The sequence below is a fragment of the Lutra lutra genome, chromosome 6 (genome assembly GCF_902655055.1).
Source record: "Lutra lutra chromosome 6, mLutLut1.2, whole genome shotgun sequence".
NCBI lineage: Eukaryota > Metazoa > Chordata > Mammalia > Carnivora > Mustelidae > Lutra > Lutra lutra.
The window spans coordinates 55,513,629-55,531,869 of NC_062283.1; the positions used below are offsets into that span (position 1 = coordinate 55,513,629).

The 18,241-nt window shown below is 39.5% G+C and overlaps 1 pseudogene; it reads right to left on the reverse strand.

Moving 5' to 3' along the window:
* Positions 1-3,393: 3,393 nt before the first annotated feature.
* The window catches only part of LOC125101597 (ornithine decarboxylase-like), a 106,634-nt pseudogene continuing 91,786 nt past the window's right edge, over positions 3,394-18,241 (reverse strand).

Consider the following 18,241-nt stretch of genomic DNA (forward strand, 5'->3'; position numbering starts at 1 on the left):
TACCTCATTGAACAGCACTGCTAGATCCATGCCACTGTTACAACATTTGCATCTTAAAAGCCCTTATATATAAGTGAAAAAGTATTCAGGTAATAAATCAGAATATTCTAGCTCTCTTTCTTTTAAAGTCATACATACTCACACACATGGAGCATGAATACCCGTATATTCTGGCTGGTTAATGATTCCTGGTAGAAGAATAGACATTAGAATTTCCCTTTGTTCCTGAGCGTCTCATTTACTGAATCTTGTACAGGAAATAATTCTTAAAGGGATTAAAGTCTCTTTTGGGATAAAGTCTGGCATGCAGAATTAGGTGACATTGCTTCTCTTAGACTCCTGCTTATACACATTCTGACTTAGCACTGATGCTTTAAGTGTTGGAAAATCATCTGTGCTGCATGATTTTATTTTTACCATGTGCGTACATGACTGTTCCTAAAACAACAAAGAGCCAGCTTTTAACAGTATGTAAATATAAATGGCTTGCTTGTGTTTCTTTCAAGTCATTTAAGGAAAAACCCCACCCGTCTTGTCATCTACTTACTTTATCTTTTCCTTCATCGTTAATTTTCATTTAAGTTGACCAAAGGTATTAATTTTTTATTTGTTTCAAATAAATATTCTAGGGGTGCCTGTGTGGCTCAGTGGGTTGAGCCTCTGCCTTCGGCTCAGGTCATGATCTCAGGGTCCTGGGATTGAATCCCATATGGTGCTCTCTGATTGGCGGGGAGCTTGCTTCCCCCTCTCTCTCTGCCTGCCTCTGTGTACTTGTGATCTCTCTCTCTGTCAAATAAATAAGTAAAATCTTTTAAAAAAATAAATATTCTAAATATTTCCAAATACACATATATATTCCTGATATCAGGGCCAAGCCTAAAGCCAAGACCTAAATTGTAATGTTTTCTATGTAACCCAAACAGGTGGCCAGAAGAAGGGAAAATGAGAGGGAACACAAACAAGAAAAGCAAGATGATGAAAATGACAATGGAAGGACCATGGCACTAGAGAAGTAAGTCTAAGAGCTTAGTTTGGGTTTTAAACTCATTGACAGGAGGGAACAAGGCATGACTTCCCTCTACTTACTGCTGAAAAGCAGGCTCCATGCTGAGGCAAAGTTCAATGTATAATAGGGTTTAATTACAAGATGGGAGGTTGGTAAATAGGATGGATCTAAGGCGCGCCTTCAGAGTTATGCATCTCTGACTGTCCTGTGCTTATCTAAAGTCAGAATGCTTCTCTGCTAAGAGGGAATGGGTCTTATAAGCTGCTCACACTGTGGAATTACTTAGATTGCTTGAATGGTTGACAGTTTAGGGTATGGCTAAATGCTTAGGGTTTGAGGTAAGTCTATGAAGGATTGAAACACCAGTCCTTTTGTGACTATGGTCAATTTAATTAACATTTTATATGCAAAATAGGTATAATTCCAGAACCAATTATATGGTCTTTTGTGAAGGTTCATTGACATAAGGTATATAAAATAGTAGACACTGTGTCTGCCAGAGAGTAAATTCTCCATTAAGGTTGGTTGTTATTATTAATCATGAGTGGTTGCCATTCTGAATGGTAGATTATTTTTTTATTCTTTTTCTTTTTAATGGCTTTATTGATATATCACTTAACATGCTGGACAATTCCCCCATTTAAAGTGTAGTGTTCAATGCCTTTTATTATATTCACAGATGTATGAAAACTCCATAACTTAAGAACATTTCATTACCTCAAAAGAAACTCCAAACCCTTTATCTGATACTCCACTATATCCCATCATACCCTCAGCACTAAGGAACTACTAATCTTTCTTTTCTATAGATTCGCCTTTTCTAGATACTTCACATGCATAGAATGATACAATAAGAAGTCTTTTGAGACCAGTTCCTTTCATTTAGCATAATGTTTTTAAGGCTATCCATGTTTTAGCATGTATCAGTACTTTGATCCTTTTTGTGGCTGAATAATATGCTGTTGTATGGATATACAACATTTTGTTTATCCATTCATCAGTTGATGAATTGTTTCCTTTTGGCTATTATGAATAATGCTGCTATTTTCTCAGTGGAAATAGGTTTTCACTTCTTAAAATAGATTTATTTATTTATTTGGAGAGAGCGAGTGCACATGAGAGTGGGGGAAGGATAGGGGAGAGAGAATCTCAAGCAGACTCTCCACTGAGTGTGGAGCCTGGCATGGGGCTCCATCTCACAACCTGAGGTCATGACCTGAGCTGAAACAATGAGCTCAACTGACTGAACCATCTAGGAGCCTCTCTTTTCATTTCCTTTGGCTGGATACCTGGGTATGACATTGCTGGGTCACATGGTATGTTTGTTTAATTATTTGAGGAATTGCCAGGCTATTTTTCCAAAGCAGCTTCACCAGTTTTTATCCCCACCATCATGTAGAAGGGTCCTGATTTCTCCACATTAACTGCGTACAGTCTGTTTTTTTTTTTTTTTTAAGATTTTATGTATTTATTTTATTTGAGAGAGGGAGAGAGAGCATGCACAAGTCGGGGAGGGGCAGAGGGAGAGATTCTCAAGCAGACTGTATGCGGAGTGTGGAGCTGGATGGGGGGCTCTCTCTCACAACCCTGAGATCACAACTTGAGCCAAAACCAAGAGCTGGACACTCAACCGCCTGAGCCACCCAGGCACCCCAGAGTCTTTTCTGTTTTCTTAAAAGTGAAATGGTTATAATTTGAATCTATAAAAACCTCAAAAGGACTTAAACTAGAGAGAGGATATAGTTAGATCTCACTGAATTTTAACTTTCACAGACACTATATCAGTTTAATGATAATGGGCCCAAATTGTACTTCTTTTTGGGAAGTTTTGATGTCTACAGTCATTTAGGATGACTTCATTACTATCTAGTTGTATCTGAGGGATGAGACAAACTTAGAGCCCCCTACTCCTCTGCCATCTTAACTCCTCCTCCCTGTCTACAGTCATTTAAACATGTCTTATTTTATAGGACAAGTGTGTAATTTATTGTCCAAACTACAACACCTTAAAGGGTTGGTGGAGCTCTGTGTATAATTGTGCTGGGAAACAAGAGTAAGTTGAGGCAGTCCCAGGCTCACTAGGGCATCTAGTCACCTGATGTATAGTGAAAGACCTCACTCATTTGGAAATATATTTTTGCTTGTTTCCTTTTTTAGCAGAAGATAGATTTGTATTTATCTCTCACTTATAGGCAAGAATACATGAATATACATTTGCCGTTCTAAGTTCCTTTTCATTTCAAAATACTTTATTTTAAAAACAGGTCAAAACACTAAGCTTGTGGCCCATTCTGCCAAAGTACAAGCTACAGATGCTTGCTCAGCAGCTGAGGGCACTCTTTGGTACCGTGTTTGAAAAGTGAATAAAAATCCATATAAAACAAATATTCAAGTAGTTCTCATAGGAACACAGATAAGTGGCTCCGTCTTCTAGTGTTCCATATTGTTGCATCTGTGCCAACCCTACCTACAAAGACATTTCAAAAAAACTAGCACTACTTGTGGAACAGTCCCCCCCAAATCCCATAATTCAAGCTAAACTCGAAGTTAACAGATACTACATGGTAATGCTAGCTGAAGCATAGGAAGCAGGGGACACTTCATCCCACTTCATCCTGCTCTCCCAGTGGGAGCACGGGACACAGGTTGAGTGCTGACATCCTGCTCTTCTCCTTCCAGCAGGAACTCATGGTTCTTGATCTGCTGCATCGGTTGCCATGTTGGCCCCAAAGTCACGTAGTAGATCATCGGCCTCTGGAACCCTTTGAAAGTAGAAACAGCAGGAACAGTGTTAGCACCCATGTTTTCAAAGAGCGTCCAATTGCCCATATGCATCTAGGGCAAGTCACAACACTCAATGATGCAATTAAGACTGTCACATGTTGGTACCCATATACGGGTTGAATACTACTTCTAAGCTGGTTTGGGTCTCTTCTGCATGAGGGACTTTATGTGTGCATGATCACAAATAATGCAATTAAATGATTCATATACTCCATCATTCATGTAATACCTAAAGGTTTGTTCATTCAACTCATCTTCATCATCAGAGTCTGTTTGTTCCTTTAGTACAAGATTTTTTTTTTTTTTTTGGCAATGATATTAACTGCAAGCATGAAAGCTGATGCAACATATTATCTGCTGCACTCAGCTGTGATTCTCACTCCTAAGCCTGCTGGAAAACACTTGTCCAGTGATAGGTTGATAACACTGGTGATCTCTTTAAATTTAAGCTTTATATCTTCAGATCCAAGAAAGCCATATTTGATATCTAGCAGGTACCATGTTGAAACCAAGCACAGCTCCCATGTCAAAGACAGAGCTGGTCTCAGGGATAGTATGCACAGAGATCTCAGTACAGCCACTTCCTACAAGGAAGATGACACCGATGATATCAATATGCAGCTCTTTTTCCCCAAAAGGTACCCCCTGGTTTTGAATGTGGCACCAAATTTAACACCCAGACAACTGACTACTTTGAAATCATCAGTGGTGATCTGCAAAACCAACCTTGCCTTTGGATGTGCCCTGGCAACTTTGATCAATTGGACTTCACAATCAAAATTCTCCTCTGGACTTCATTACTGACAGTGTAATCTGAGACACTTGTTTGGATTTGCATAGGCAGTCCTCTCTGGACGCACCCGGAGACTCAGTACCAATTGCATTTCAGTCTTGCTGGTAAAGTCAAATCCTGTCCCAGTGGCAGCTAGGGTCTTCACTGTGGTTCCATTATCACCGCATTTGACTGCATCAAAGCAGGTGAACTTAGGAAGAGCTTTTAACCATCTCAGATGTTTCTTTGGAACGTCTCCCAGGTCTACGGCATCCTTATCATCAGAAGATGAAACTTCTTTAATTTTTTTGGTCCAGGCTGTCCTTGGCAGTAAAGTTTTCACAGAGGAAATGGCAGTCAAATTCTGTATTAACTAAAATTGTTTATGGTCTCTTGATGGTCCCATGGAAAACTAAGAGATGGAATTTAACAAATTATGGCTAGCATCTCACAAAGGCAATTCCCAGGGATTCCAAGTCCCACTAAAGATGCACACGCTCTTGGTGCAGCAGCAGAGATCTTCTGATGAACACAGAAGAATTTAGAATTTGCTGTCATAGAGCACATGGCGGGGTGACAGGCCAGCCCCTTGGTGAGTGTGCAGGCTGGCCTACGCCCAGCCCCCTTGCCGCCCTGCCCCCTTCCACGGGGACCACTGGACCCAGGTGGCTTCGGAGCTCTGGCTCAGGGACTGGGGCCACTGACCTGTTGTTCCCTCAGAACAGAGTCCAGATAATGGATGCACGTGGAAAATGAACCCTAGCTATTCTAGTAGGCTGTGTTGTTTTTCCAGCTGAACTGAAGTGGATTGCATCATGGAATTTACCTTTTATATAATGTCTACATTTTAAAGATTTTGTGGTCCCTATATCCTGTTTCTGGATTCTTACAGATCCCTCCACCAAGAGTGTCTATTACTGTGTTAGGCATATAAATGTTGCCTCTTCCTCCACTACATATTAAAGAAATAATTCATGGCACAGTGCTTAATATTGTGGAAATGTGCGAGGATAGGGGTCTATCTGTATTTCAGGAGTTGGGGTTTCTAAACAGACTCTTCCAGGCAAATTTTCTTATCTGAATCCTTTTTTCCCTGTTCCCCTTGCATTCTATTTCTCTGCTAACCAGCCAACCAAACTGACCCCAACATCCTCAATAACATTGGCTCTTGAAAAAATAGCAACTGTCCTATTAATTGGAATTCTTATTTCAGTGAACATACAGGGTCAGTTTGACAACTTGTAAAGCTAGAGTCTTGTGAAGTATCACCATGAAAATGACAGAGAGGCACCTGTTCCTGCCCCAGAAGGGAAGTACTGAGTACCACAGTCTTGCCCTAATTCACCCTCTCGAGGAACTACCTTAGCCAGCAGCACAAACCAAGTCATAGCCATTAAAGAACAAACAACTCTGAGAGAAAAGCAAGCTGAGAGAGAGGAAAACAATGCTGTCCACTTAAATACACAGGAGAGCTTCTTCAAGAACATTTGAGTTGCATGGAAGGTTGACCTTCAAACGGTTGCCTAGGTCAGCAGGACCTGAGGCAGTCCCTCGGGTGAGGACTGGTCAGGTAAGTTAAAGCCGCCTTCAGGGCACTTTCAACTTAGGCACTAATTTCCTCAAGACTGAGGATAAGAAAGCAACACTGTTTGAGTTCAACTTTCTCCTTCACTTTTTTTTTTCCTTGTTTCCTTTGTTCCTGTGAGTCCACTATATCCAAGAGTGACTTCTAATGGCTGGGAAAATTCTTTATAAGGATGTTGCCTCCTGGTCTGATCTGGACTTACCTTTTAAGCAATCCTAACTCATTTTCTAGGTTCCAGGCAGGACCGTGCAGAAATTTTAAAAAATACATTTTTACTCCCAACCCCCTAAGTTCTAGGTTCCCTTTCACCATAAATTCTCTAGACCCTTTTTCAGTGCCAATTTAGGTGTTGGGGCACAGCTGCTGTTTCTGATTACAGTTTTATTGTCCAGCTCTCAACTTGCCTCATATCAGTTTTCTTCCATATATCCCTGAAAGTGCAGTATGTCTCTTTGGGCTGATCTCATTCCTGGCTTGAGAAATTCAAAACAGGGTGTTCTTTTCTCCCACCCCCGCCCCCGACAGAAATTATTCTACTTTTATTAATTGTCAAAATAGGATATTCATGGACATACTCTTTATTTCTCATATATTACATTTTAATATTATATATATCACAATATATATGTATATATATTTTAGTCTCACGTTTCCATCTCTGAAGAACAAAAATACTCTGAGGTTTTACTTCTACTACCATTAACAAGGCTAATCAGAACTTTGCTTTGAATAAGATTTGGTGATCTTATATACTCACTAGATCTCTGCTGAATTGGAAAGTCATTAATCATTTTTTTCCCTTAGAAATTCTCCACTTTTTGGCTTTTATGACACCAACATTTGTTGATTCTCCTCATAATCCTCTGGCTATTTTTCCTGTCTCTGATGACTGCTTTTTCTCAGCGCGTCTTGCAGTTCTTTCCTTGGAGCCCTCTGCCGCTTCCTGTCTGCGACGGAATAACGCGTTCTGCAGTGTTCAGACAAAAACTGCTTCTTGGTCAGTTACCCGTGAAAATCTCCTAAGAAGGCGCCACACTGGAAACCAGTATAGCATATTTTATCTTTTCCTCCAATATTGAAACTCCAGTTCTGACTGAGGCTCAGATGAAGTAGTGTTTTGCCCTTAAGGACCGTGCTGTATGACACGTAAATAACTTTAAAGACAAGCATCCTTTTTAACAAGGCAAGATATTTATCACAGCTCAGGAATATGGGAACTGAGACTGAAGGAGGGCTTATTTCTTTTGGAATGGCAGGTGGAGTCGCTGCACTGACTAAATTGGGATCTCCTTTCTGCCATGCATGCAAAGTTAAATTTGTAGTAGTGAAATGTGTGCATGATTGGGCTTTGTTACTCTCCTAGGGTGATCCTGTCTGTGCTCGCCATTTCATGTGCCATCTCTGTGTATGTGTGTATATGTATGTGGAAGCTGTAAATAGTAATATTAGTATTAATTTAATTCTACTTTCCTGATGAATGTGGTAAGCCCAGAGGCCACAAAAACATGGTAAAACAGTATGGCTAGCTACTTCTGGATATATGTAATTTTCCCAGTCACTCAACAATTATCCATTCAGTTTACTGTACGGTGTTATGCCCGAGTTTTCACGTCTGAGAGACCACCAAGGAGCCAACACCAATGCAATTGCATGAGGGTTTTTTTGACAAACTTAAGATTGGGGCCAAGTATACCCGACACAGCAGAGTAGGGACTTGGACCCTGAACCAGATTCCAGTCAGAGTTTTTAAAGGCAGAGTAGGGGTGGACTCCGCGGTGGGTGAGGACAAAGGGGATGTTCAGAAGGGTTATCAGGGTAAAGAAGATTGTCAGGATATTGGAGGCTTGGTTATTATCAAGCCAAGGCCATTTTCCCCTCTAGTGAGGCACTAACATGAAGACAGTTGGGAGTTTCCTGGTGGAATGTCATATTCCTCCTATCAAGCATCCTTGTTAGTGGGATTTAGCATTGGGACATTTGTAAACCGAGGGAGACTCCTGTCTTGCAGGATTGTGATTTCTGCAAGTTAACTATCTGTTTACACATACTACCGAGGGGAGGGGAGCAGGTGGAGAGGGGGTGCAAGGTGCCAGCTTTTGCTTTGTCAAGATGGCTGTACTTATGTCAGGGCTGGACTTGAGGTGGGTACAGTTTTTCTTGGCCTCCCCATATGGCAGACTCTTTGCTAGGTATTTGTGAAAAATACAAAACAATTGCTGCTTAACAGAATATTATGCCTTATACAGAGTGGTGAGTGCATTCATTCATTTTGTTAGAGACTTGATTAATTTACAATGTATTAGGTATTGTGTAACACCCTGTCAATATAAAGAAGCATAGTTCCTGATTTCTGGGGGCTCCCAGTTTAGGGTTTGTGCAGGAAGGGAAAGAAATAGATGCATAAAATGGTCATTATGATACAGTGGAGCCATGCAGATAGTTAGGCAGTATTAAAGAAGAAGGAAAATATTATTGCAACAAACTAACCTGCATCCGGAAGAAGTAAAAAGAGATCTTGACTTAAGATATCTCTTACTTGTATAATTTAACTATTGATATCATTGATTTGTTCTTTTGGGCCACTTCTAAAATGAAAACCACTGCAGAGGATTTGGTGGCTGGTGGAGGACTTCATACAAGAGGTATGGGGCTTCATTTGGGGCTTGAATACCATTGTTATTTCAAATGTGGGGGCACAGTTAGGGACAGTGGGCACTGTAGCCTGGAAGAACACTACAAGCCCAAACATAAAGTAGAAATCATAAGCCATAACATAAAGCTAAGTAACATGAAGTAACGTAGGTTCTTAACAAGGTCTGTTGTGGCTTTCCTGACTGCATGGAGTTTGATGGGGAAAGGTGAAGACAAGATGAGGTGGTTGAGATGAGGATAGTATATGGGATGACTTACAGAGTACGTTGTGTAGAAGAATATGTACTTGGTGCCACACCCAACTTTCCATCCATTGTTCCACCCCAGCCGTTTTTCAGTGAAGTGTCTCCTTTGTACTCACAGTGCTGTGTTCTGAAAATATGTTAAGGAAGAAAGAGAGAAAAAGACAGGATTTACCTCCAAGTGTGTAGCTTAACTTAAAAAATGGATAAGCAAAGTAAGAACTACGACACAAACTCGTAACTGGTGTAACACGAAAATATACAAAGAAAAATTTCTGGAATCTGCCTGGAAGAGTCAAGGAAAGCTTTATCCATTTGGTTACCTTGAGTCGTGTAATGAAGGAGGGGTAAGATGGTAAGGTTGAAGGCACTGCAGACAGAAGAAACAACAAAGACCAAAAGGTATAACAGGGGCTTTCTGGGAGAACCTGTATGTAGTTCTAAAACACTACAATTTAAAAATGTTTTTCTCCTTGAAAAGGGAAAGGGATCAGTGCTGGTGGGAAGTGAAAATGATCAGGGGCTGTCGAGCCTTACCCTCCAGCTTTGTCGTGCTCTGGAAGGGATTCACAGGGTGGATTATTATACTCAAATTCGTACTTTACAGACTTAACTATAGACAAAATATGGAAGGTGTTGTGTAGTGAAAATGCTAGAAATGAAACCTGTCTGCAGGAGGACTAGTTAGGAGGCTCCGTACCAAGTGTGTAGCAGAAATGGAGAGGTAAGAGACATAAAGTAGAGACTTGAAGACTGAACATATATCCAGGATGAGGAAGTAGGAGGTACACAAGAAACTCACATAGTTTCTGTCATAGGTAACTAAATAGATAGTGGTGCCATTAGCTAGCCTAACAGGTGATTTAACCAGGCTGCATTGGGGACTCCAAAGCTATGAAGTTATAGGATACCTCTTCCCCATAAACATAGTTGGTGTGAGTTGATAGGCATGGGGCTATTTCCGTGGTTAGAGAGTCAAGATCTGGAGCTGTGTCTCCCAAACAGAGCATAAGTTAAGGGCAGTGAAGAAGATGGCATGAAGCTGAGACCACTGGAAGAAATTGCTAGTATTCGTGACTATATTTTCTGTGCCTATTATAAATTCAAGAACTAGAAGAGTGATAGTGAGAAGAAATTCAACCACAGATTTGGAAAACCCACTTGTCCCTACAGAAAAAGATAAGTAAGTCTTTATTTTTTTTAAAGATTTATTTATTAGAGAGAGAGGAGAGAGAGAGCATGCACTCAACCACCAGTGGGGGAAGGGGCAGAGGGAGAGAATCCGTTTAGTGCAGAGCCCAGCATGGGGCTTGATCTTAGGATCCATGAGATCATGACCTGATCTGAAACAACTCAACCAAAGGAGCCACCCATACATGCCAGCCTTAATAAATTTTATAAGCTTGAATTTTAAAAGTATTTGTTGATATTTAGAGTATGCAAGTTTTTAAATTAACGTATAATGTATTATTTACCCCAGGAGTACAGGTTTGTGAATCATCAGGCTTACACATTTCATAGCATAGAGTATGCAAATTTTCAATTATTCCAGAACAACTGTCTTTTTCCAAATGTAGCTTTGCAACAAGATTTTTCTTTCAAATTCCAAAGAGATACTCTGAAGTATTTAGTATGATTTGATTTTATTGGGAAATTTCAAAAATAGGCAAAAAATGTGGAATGTGGTACACAAAAATAATTCATTCCAATATATTTAAAGAAGAAAACTCTCACGAATCACCATTATTTATCTTCTGCTAATAAGTCAAACATGGAGAAATGCTTTGATTTTGATATGCATTTAAATTGCAAAAAGAATTTGAGCTTGTTTTTATTTGAAACGTAGAAATGTGTTTTTGTTTTTACAGAGTGAGTTATGTACTTTTTTGATGTTTTCAAGGTTTTATTAAAACATGAAACAAAAACAATCATCAATCCAATTAGGGGAAAGTCTTGCAATGAACATCTGTTGGTTTTGCCAGTCAGCATCCAAACAACTTTTTTTGGTAAAAATTTCCTTTGGGAAACCGCCTTTTATTTTACTCTCGACAGTAAGATGTATGGTAATAAACCACATCTTGCTGTAAGGATGTGTCCTGATTGGAATAATGCAATCAGCAGAGCCCATCAGTAGAGCTGGGACTACAATGATCAATCAGTTCAGGTGTGGGCACATAATCCAAGAGTTAGATGAGGAGGCTTCGAAAGGAAGTCCTCCTCTCTCTCCTAAGGGCTCTGGGTGAGGTGACTTTCTAAGCCTTCCTCTTGATGGTATAGTAGAAAGACATGAGGGTCAGAATTGGTGCATTCATTTTGCTTTGGGAAGAGGGAGAACCTGAAGGTTCTTGGGGGAATCACTATATAGAACCAATGAGAAGGCTCCCACTCTGAAGGCAGAGCAGATAAGCTGGATCTTTGTGACGATGTTGAATTGCATTTTCCTGTGTTTCCTAATATGTTAGCTAATTTAGTGAAGAAATAACCTTCTATTGGTACTTCATGGGGCCATATGTAACTTTCATTTTCAATAACTTGAGGTAGTTTGTCTACTAATTCAAACATATCATGTCCATAATTATCAGATTATTCAAAATTCTGATTATGAAAGGAGAATTATTAAGGATGCCTTCTTAATACTGTGATCGAGGTTATTAATGGGAATGCTTTTATAAGAAATTTAATCGAATTAAGCTATATTCAGTTTGCAGGAGAGAGATGGAGTCAACATGTGTCTTTGAATATATAACCCAAGCCCAGAAACTTTGAAATCTGATGACTCTACTTGAGAGAATTTCCTGTGTCAGGGAACCTGGCCAGGCTCAACTGGTTAAGCATCTGCCTTCAGCTCAGTTCTTGATCTATGGGTCCAGGTCCTGGGATCAAGCCCCGTGTAGTCGGGGGAGTCTGCTTCTCCTTTTCCCTCTTCTCCCTCCCACCATCCACCTTTCTGCTTGTGCACTCTGCCCCCATTATGCTCTCTGTTCTGTCTCATAATCTCTCTCAAATAGATAAATAAAATCTTAAAAAAAAGAAAGAAAATTCCCTGTGTCTAATTTTACAATTTCTCAACTGTTAAGACATAGGAAATGGAGCAAAAAAGGATGAATGTCATGACTTTCTATAAAGTCCCTTTCTTGTTCGAAAGAACAAAGTAAAGAACTAATCATTTAGAGTCATATGATAGGAGAACTCAGGAAGGGTCAAGAGTAATAGATCAACTTTAGATGAATATTCCATTTCACTAGCCTCTAAAATGTTTACATGGAGTAAGCATGAGGTTTATTCCAAGGTAAGAAGACACTGTGACTCATTTCTGGGATATCTGAGGCTTCTCTGCATTTAGAACATTGGATGGCTATGTTGGGGCAGCTATACTGGGCAATGTGCTTCGGTCATACACAGAGTAGAATGTGTGATAATCTCAGGAGGAGAAATAAGAAACATTTTAAAAAAAAGAAACATAATTTGCAGAAACAAATCATTGACTATCATATACCAGGCACCAAAGATACAAAGTCAATGCCAAAGGCATATTTCATCTGGAGATTTTACCTGGGTCTATTACCTGAGAACAGTGACTCTTGATCTATCAAACCTAACCTCTCCTTTTCATAATAAATGTTTTATTATCTTCTCTTTGCTGTCCTTGAATGAAAATCATAGATGATATAAATTAACTATACATATAATTACAAATCAGTATGATGGTCTAACTATAGTATCCAAGAAAAATTATATAAAAATAATGTTTATATTTTTCAGTATATGAAGGCTTAGGCTCCACTGCCCTAGATGGTACAGTGAGGTCATCAAATGCTGTAGCTGTGCATAGAATCATGAATACAGAAGCTACAAAGAGAGAAAGGTAGTGATGTGATTTATTGGTGACTGACATATCAGACTAGTGATGTGGTCTTCAAAACACTGAATAACTCTAGAAGAATTTCAAACCAGACAAAGTCTAATCCTCCCTGGATTTGCATTCTTGGCAAATTTAAGATATTAAAATCCAGTGTATTAAAGTTGTAAAAGTTTTATGTTTATAAAAGAAATGGAATTAGGTTCTAGGTACAGATATTTGTAAAATGATTAAACTAGTCCATCATCTGTGATTTGTAAGAGATGCTGGACAAATTATCTTTGTGTAAACACATTGTACCCACTTGCTGCCAGTAACCTCCCATAATCTTTGTGACCATCTTAAACTACCCCTACCTGTTTCCCAGACTACCCACAGATAGCTGCAGCGTCCCCTTTGATAATCAGAGTTTTATGTGTTCATTGTGACCCAAAGCATAAATCATGATGAAGGTCAAAATGCTACATAAACTGTGTTATGCACAAGACCGAATGAGAATGCAGAATAAGGATTTTGCTTGGATAGTTGACAAACATATAATTATATATGGCTACATGTAAATTGTATATGGACACATATAAATGTATCCATATAATATACTGTGTAAATTATTTCCATATAAATACACATATCTTGTCCCTAAAAGAAGGTTTGTTTGTTTGTTTGTTTGTTTTTAACTCCAAAATAAAAGAATCGAATGAGAAGTAAATAGTAAGCACTTAAGGTCATACTTGGCATTTCAAAGAAAAAAATTATTTTGAAACTTAAGTGTCTCTTTGCATGTTTTATATTTGGTGTAGGGCCTGGAGTATGCTTGGATTCAAACATGCAACTCCAGGAATGGCTTTTATTTTGGAATTGGGTTGAACAGACTCCATTACTGCCCGTGCGGTATGCCAGCCTGATCAATAGCCTGATGAGGCATGTGTGGCCTGCACTGCCCAGCCCCACTATTTTCAACCTAATTAGCAGCTGCTCAAAGATGGGAAACAGGTGCAGATCTAGGGCCAGACCAGGGAAGTCTGCCTGTAATTAACAAGGAAAAAAGGGTCAGATATTGGGAAGAATATCAAATCGGCCCACTGGGGTTAGCATGCTGGCCTCAAAGGCATAGTCACCTGAGATCTTAAGCATGCTAATGTAAATTATGCAAGCTTTCAAACAACGTGGCTGCATAATCAGTTGGCAGAGAGGAAAATGATTTTTTCTTTCTTTCTTTTTTTTTCAATAGAGTAGGGAAAAAGGGCATCTACAAACTTATTTTTTTCTCACCATGTTGTGGACCTGCTCATCATGTCAGGACATTTTCTGAGAAGCAATCAGGAGTCCTTAAAAGAAGTTATTAACCAGTTACAACCTTTGTAGAAATAGGTGAAGTTTGGAGGAAAATCTAACAATCAGGTTGTTGAGAGAATTATGTAGTAACAGATAGTTGGAAGCAGCCACATGATACACATGTGGTTCTGTAGAGTGAATTGATTTCGGTCATTGGCAACTTTTTGAATCGCTCCGTAAAATGAGGCCCGTGTAAGATTCGCAAGGACTTGCCAAGGGCCAGGCTAAGTTTGGAGAAGGTGGAAGAGTAAATTTTTGAGCAAAAAAATCAAGGACAGTTCGCACGCCCTGTTCAAATTCTGGCTTTAATAGTCAACCTTTCGGGGCGCCTGGGTGGCTCAGTTGGTTAAGCAACTGCCTTCGGCTCAGGTCATGATCCCGGAGTCCTGGGATTGAGTCCCACATCGGGCTCCCAGCTCCATGGAGAGTCTGCTTCTCCCTCTGACCTCCCCTCTCATGCTCTCTCTCTGTCTCTCAAATAAATAAATTAATAATAATAAAAAAAAAAAGCTTTAATAGTCAACCTTTCAGTACCAAGAATTCCTTTCTATTCCGGTCCATGGAGCTTCAGTTCACTGTAGTCTGACAGGACTTTACATCTTGTGCTTTTTAGCATTTAGCATTTAGTCTCTCAGTGGACTGTCACCTATGTGATACCGGATTTTCTAGGCTAGAAGGGAGTTTTATATTCCTGGTTGGGCAGTTGGTGGCAGTTCCATTCAACCTAGCCAAATTAACATTATGGTAAAGAAAAATCCCTCCAGCTCAGATATTTACCAAAGGTTTATTTCTTGCTCTCAGTGCAGGTCTTGTGGATTGACTATGGCTTTGACTGACTTCATTACAAATCTTAAGTGGGAGGAACAGAGTCTCTCTGAGACATGGCCTATCCTTGTCAGGATACAATATGGCAGAATCTTGCAAGTGGTTTTCATCCTTTTCACTTACATACCACTTGATTTCCTATGACATCAGTGAGGTGGGATGTATAATCCTCCCTTGAGGAGAGGTGGTAAGTACTTTGGATGATAAAATCAACTACAGTGAGTTGAATTAAATCTATATACATTTTTAGAGAGCTAGTCCTTATTGTGGTGTGAATAATGTGTCTAAAACAGTGTGAATGTTTTAAAATCAGAGTCGTATGCAATGACACTCGCTGCCTTATTTTTGTTTTTAAATATGCACTATGTGCCAGGCACTTTATAATTTTATTTTTCACTCTCTGTGGAATCTTGGAGTTATCGCCATTTTATTAAAACCGTGGCCCAGAAAATTTCAGTGATTTGCTCAAGTCTCTTTGGCTGAAGAAAGTGGGAGCATAGGGATTCCACCTCAGCTTTGTCATAGATCACTCTCTTCTGAATGTACTATACAGCCTCAGAAGAGGTGGCAGTTGTGGCAGGCATCTTATCTCATGGGCTCATAACACAATCTGTTGCATCTGTCACTTTCTGATTGTAAGATGATTGGGGGCATAGAGGGTGCCTGTGCCGTCTGGAGAGCATCAGGCTGTAGCTCTGGGGCTCAGTGCAGTGAGCTTGAGTACTAAGCAGAGGATACACACTTTCAGGATTGAAGTCAAGGCACCTGAAGTCTTTCTAGGATCCCTTTCCTTCAGTATCTTTATATTAAGATTCCTCGATTTTGCATCATTGATTTTTTTTTACACTGAATAGTTTTTTGCTCTGTGTCTGTGTGTGTGTGGTGGCTGTTCTTTGGATGTTCAGAAGTATCCCAGCCTCTACTGATTAGATGCTAATAGCAGCCTTCCCCTAATTGTGAGAAACAAAAACTACCCAATGTCCTTGTGTGTGTGTGTGTGTGTGTGCACGCACGTGCGCATGTGTACAAAAACACCCCTAGTTATAGGAACCACTGCTTTATGTCCAAATGATAAATGTAATATAGAATTAAAAGTATTATTACTGACACTGAACTCATTTTATATGAAATCTAATCCTCTTGTATTGTATATTTACCCATTCTTTAAACAACAGTAATTGGTTACTTACTATATTCAAGTTGTTTGCTAGCTTGGATGGGGAAGAGGTAGTATGATAATGAGTGAGACTGTTCAGGGCTTCACTAGATGATATGCTTTGTAATTCTGCATCTATAAAGGAGCTAAGAAAAATAATGAAAAGTTAGATTGAAGTTCTTTACATGAACAAGAAGAGACTGAGGATGTTGGAATATATTCAAATACAGTGAAGAATTTTGAGTAGGATTTGATAGGAAAGAATACAGAAAAGAAAATAATGCAGTTAACTATCACCTGTTTTTGAGAGACATCTCAGAGCCTAAAATATCTTTAAGTAAATCCCCTGCTCCCAACAGATTCAGGGCTTTATGATGCTAAATCTAGAATGGACCTTAGCCCCATCTAAACCTTGGGGCTGAGACTAGCAGGAAGGATGGTAAGGTGAATCACAAAGTCTCTTCTTAATCTCAGGAAGATAACGAAGAAGATAGGGAGGAAGAGAAGGAGAACAAGAACAACACAGGAAAGAGAGTTAAACAATGGACTTAGAGCTACGGTCAGTGCAATACCTCAAGAAGATCAGCAAATTTGGACAAAGTTGGGGTTCAGACTGCAAGACCTCAGGCCATTTGTGCATTAGATGTCACATCATTTCTAGAACGGGAGGAAGAATGACGGTCCTCCACGTGGGTTGGTGTAAGAACTAAATATGCCTTATTTCCTTGTGAGACACATTTTAGCAGTTTTAAGTTGGCATGCACATTTAATGAGCTTTTTGTTAGTCTCCTCCCAATTTTGCCACCTGTTTTTATCATGGAAGGCTAGAAGAAAACTAGATTTTCTGATTGGAAAACTGCAGTTTACCTAAGTTTTATGTACCTGTTTGGAGGTCAGGTCAGGGAGCTTTGGGCTAGGTGAGGAGGACGTGAAGTGGGTTCTTATTTAAAAAGACCTACATTGCGGAGCGCTTGGGTGGCTCAGTCATTAAGCATCTGCATTCGGCTCTGGTCCTGATCCCAGGGTCCTGGGTTTGAGCCCCGCATCAGGCTCTCTGCTCAGTGGGAAGCCTGTTTCTCCCACTCCCTCTGCTTGTGTTCCCTCTCTCGCTGTGTCTCTCTCTGTCAAAATAAATAAAAACTTAAAAAAAAAAAAAAAAAGGCCTACATTGGCTAAAGGATGAAACAGATGACCAAAAAGGAAGAGGTATTTTGAAGCAATCAGCTAGCAGGGTTTAGATAAATAAGTAAAAGAAAAGCCATTGTATAAAATGAGAGCCATTTAGCTTTAGAGGAATGCTTGATTCCTGACTGTGACAAGAAGTCAGGAAGATGGGGCAGATTTCTGTTTGGGTCCCCTCCAGTTCCGTTAATAGATTATGTATAGTGGATATCCCTCCAGTTCTGTTAACAGGCTATGTATGGTGGATATCAGAACTTTACTCTCACTCTCCACTTTTTTCTTGTTGAATTCCTTTGGAAATTTTATATCTACTGGCATTATAAATGACTCGGTAGGTCGTGGGTCTCTTAGGTTTTCATCATTTGCTTATGATACTAATTATATCTTAAATAGGAATGCTCTGGAACTTGTTTTAGTTCCAGACCCATAGTTGATTGCATTACTTTGCATATAGGATCCCCTTAATGAATACTGGTTGATTGAGAGATTGATCCTTTAGAAATTGAAGTGAAGTCCCATGTATGGTTAAGACTGCTCTTGTAAGTCTAAATTTCCTGTTGTGATACTTGCTTTTTTGTTTAATACAAGGCATTATTTTTAACTACAAGACATTCAAATTTAATAGTTGGGTGAGCAAGGAAATAAGCCATTTTATCTCTTTTTAACAGATGAAAAACTTAAGTCTAAACAGTACAGTGTTTTATTTAAAGTCACAGGGTAAGTAAATTTAAGCCGGGATTCTGTTTCTAGGAAATCATGAATTACCCAACCACAACCACTTTCTCAGCCTTATATCTAACAAACACCAGGCTAACCCACTTTCTGTAGAACTGAAATGGTAGC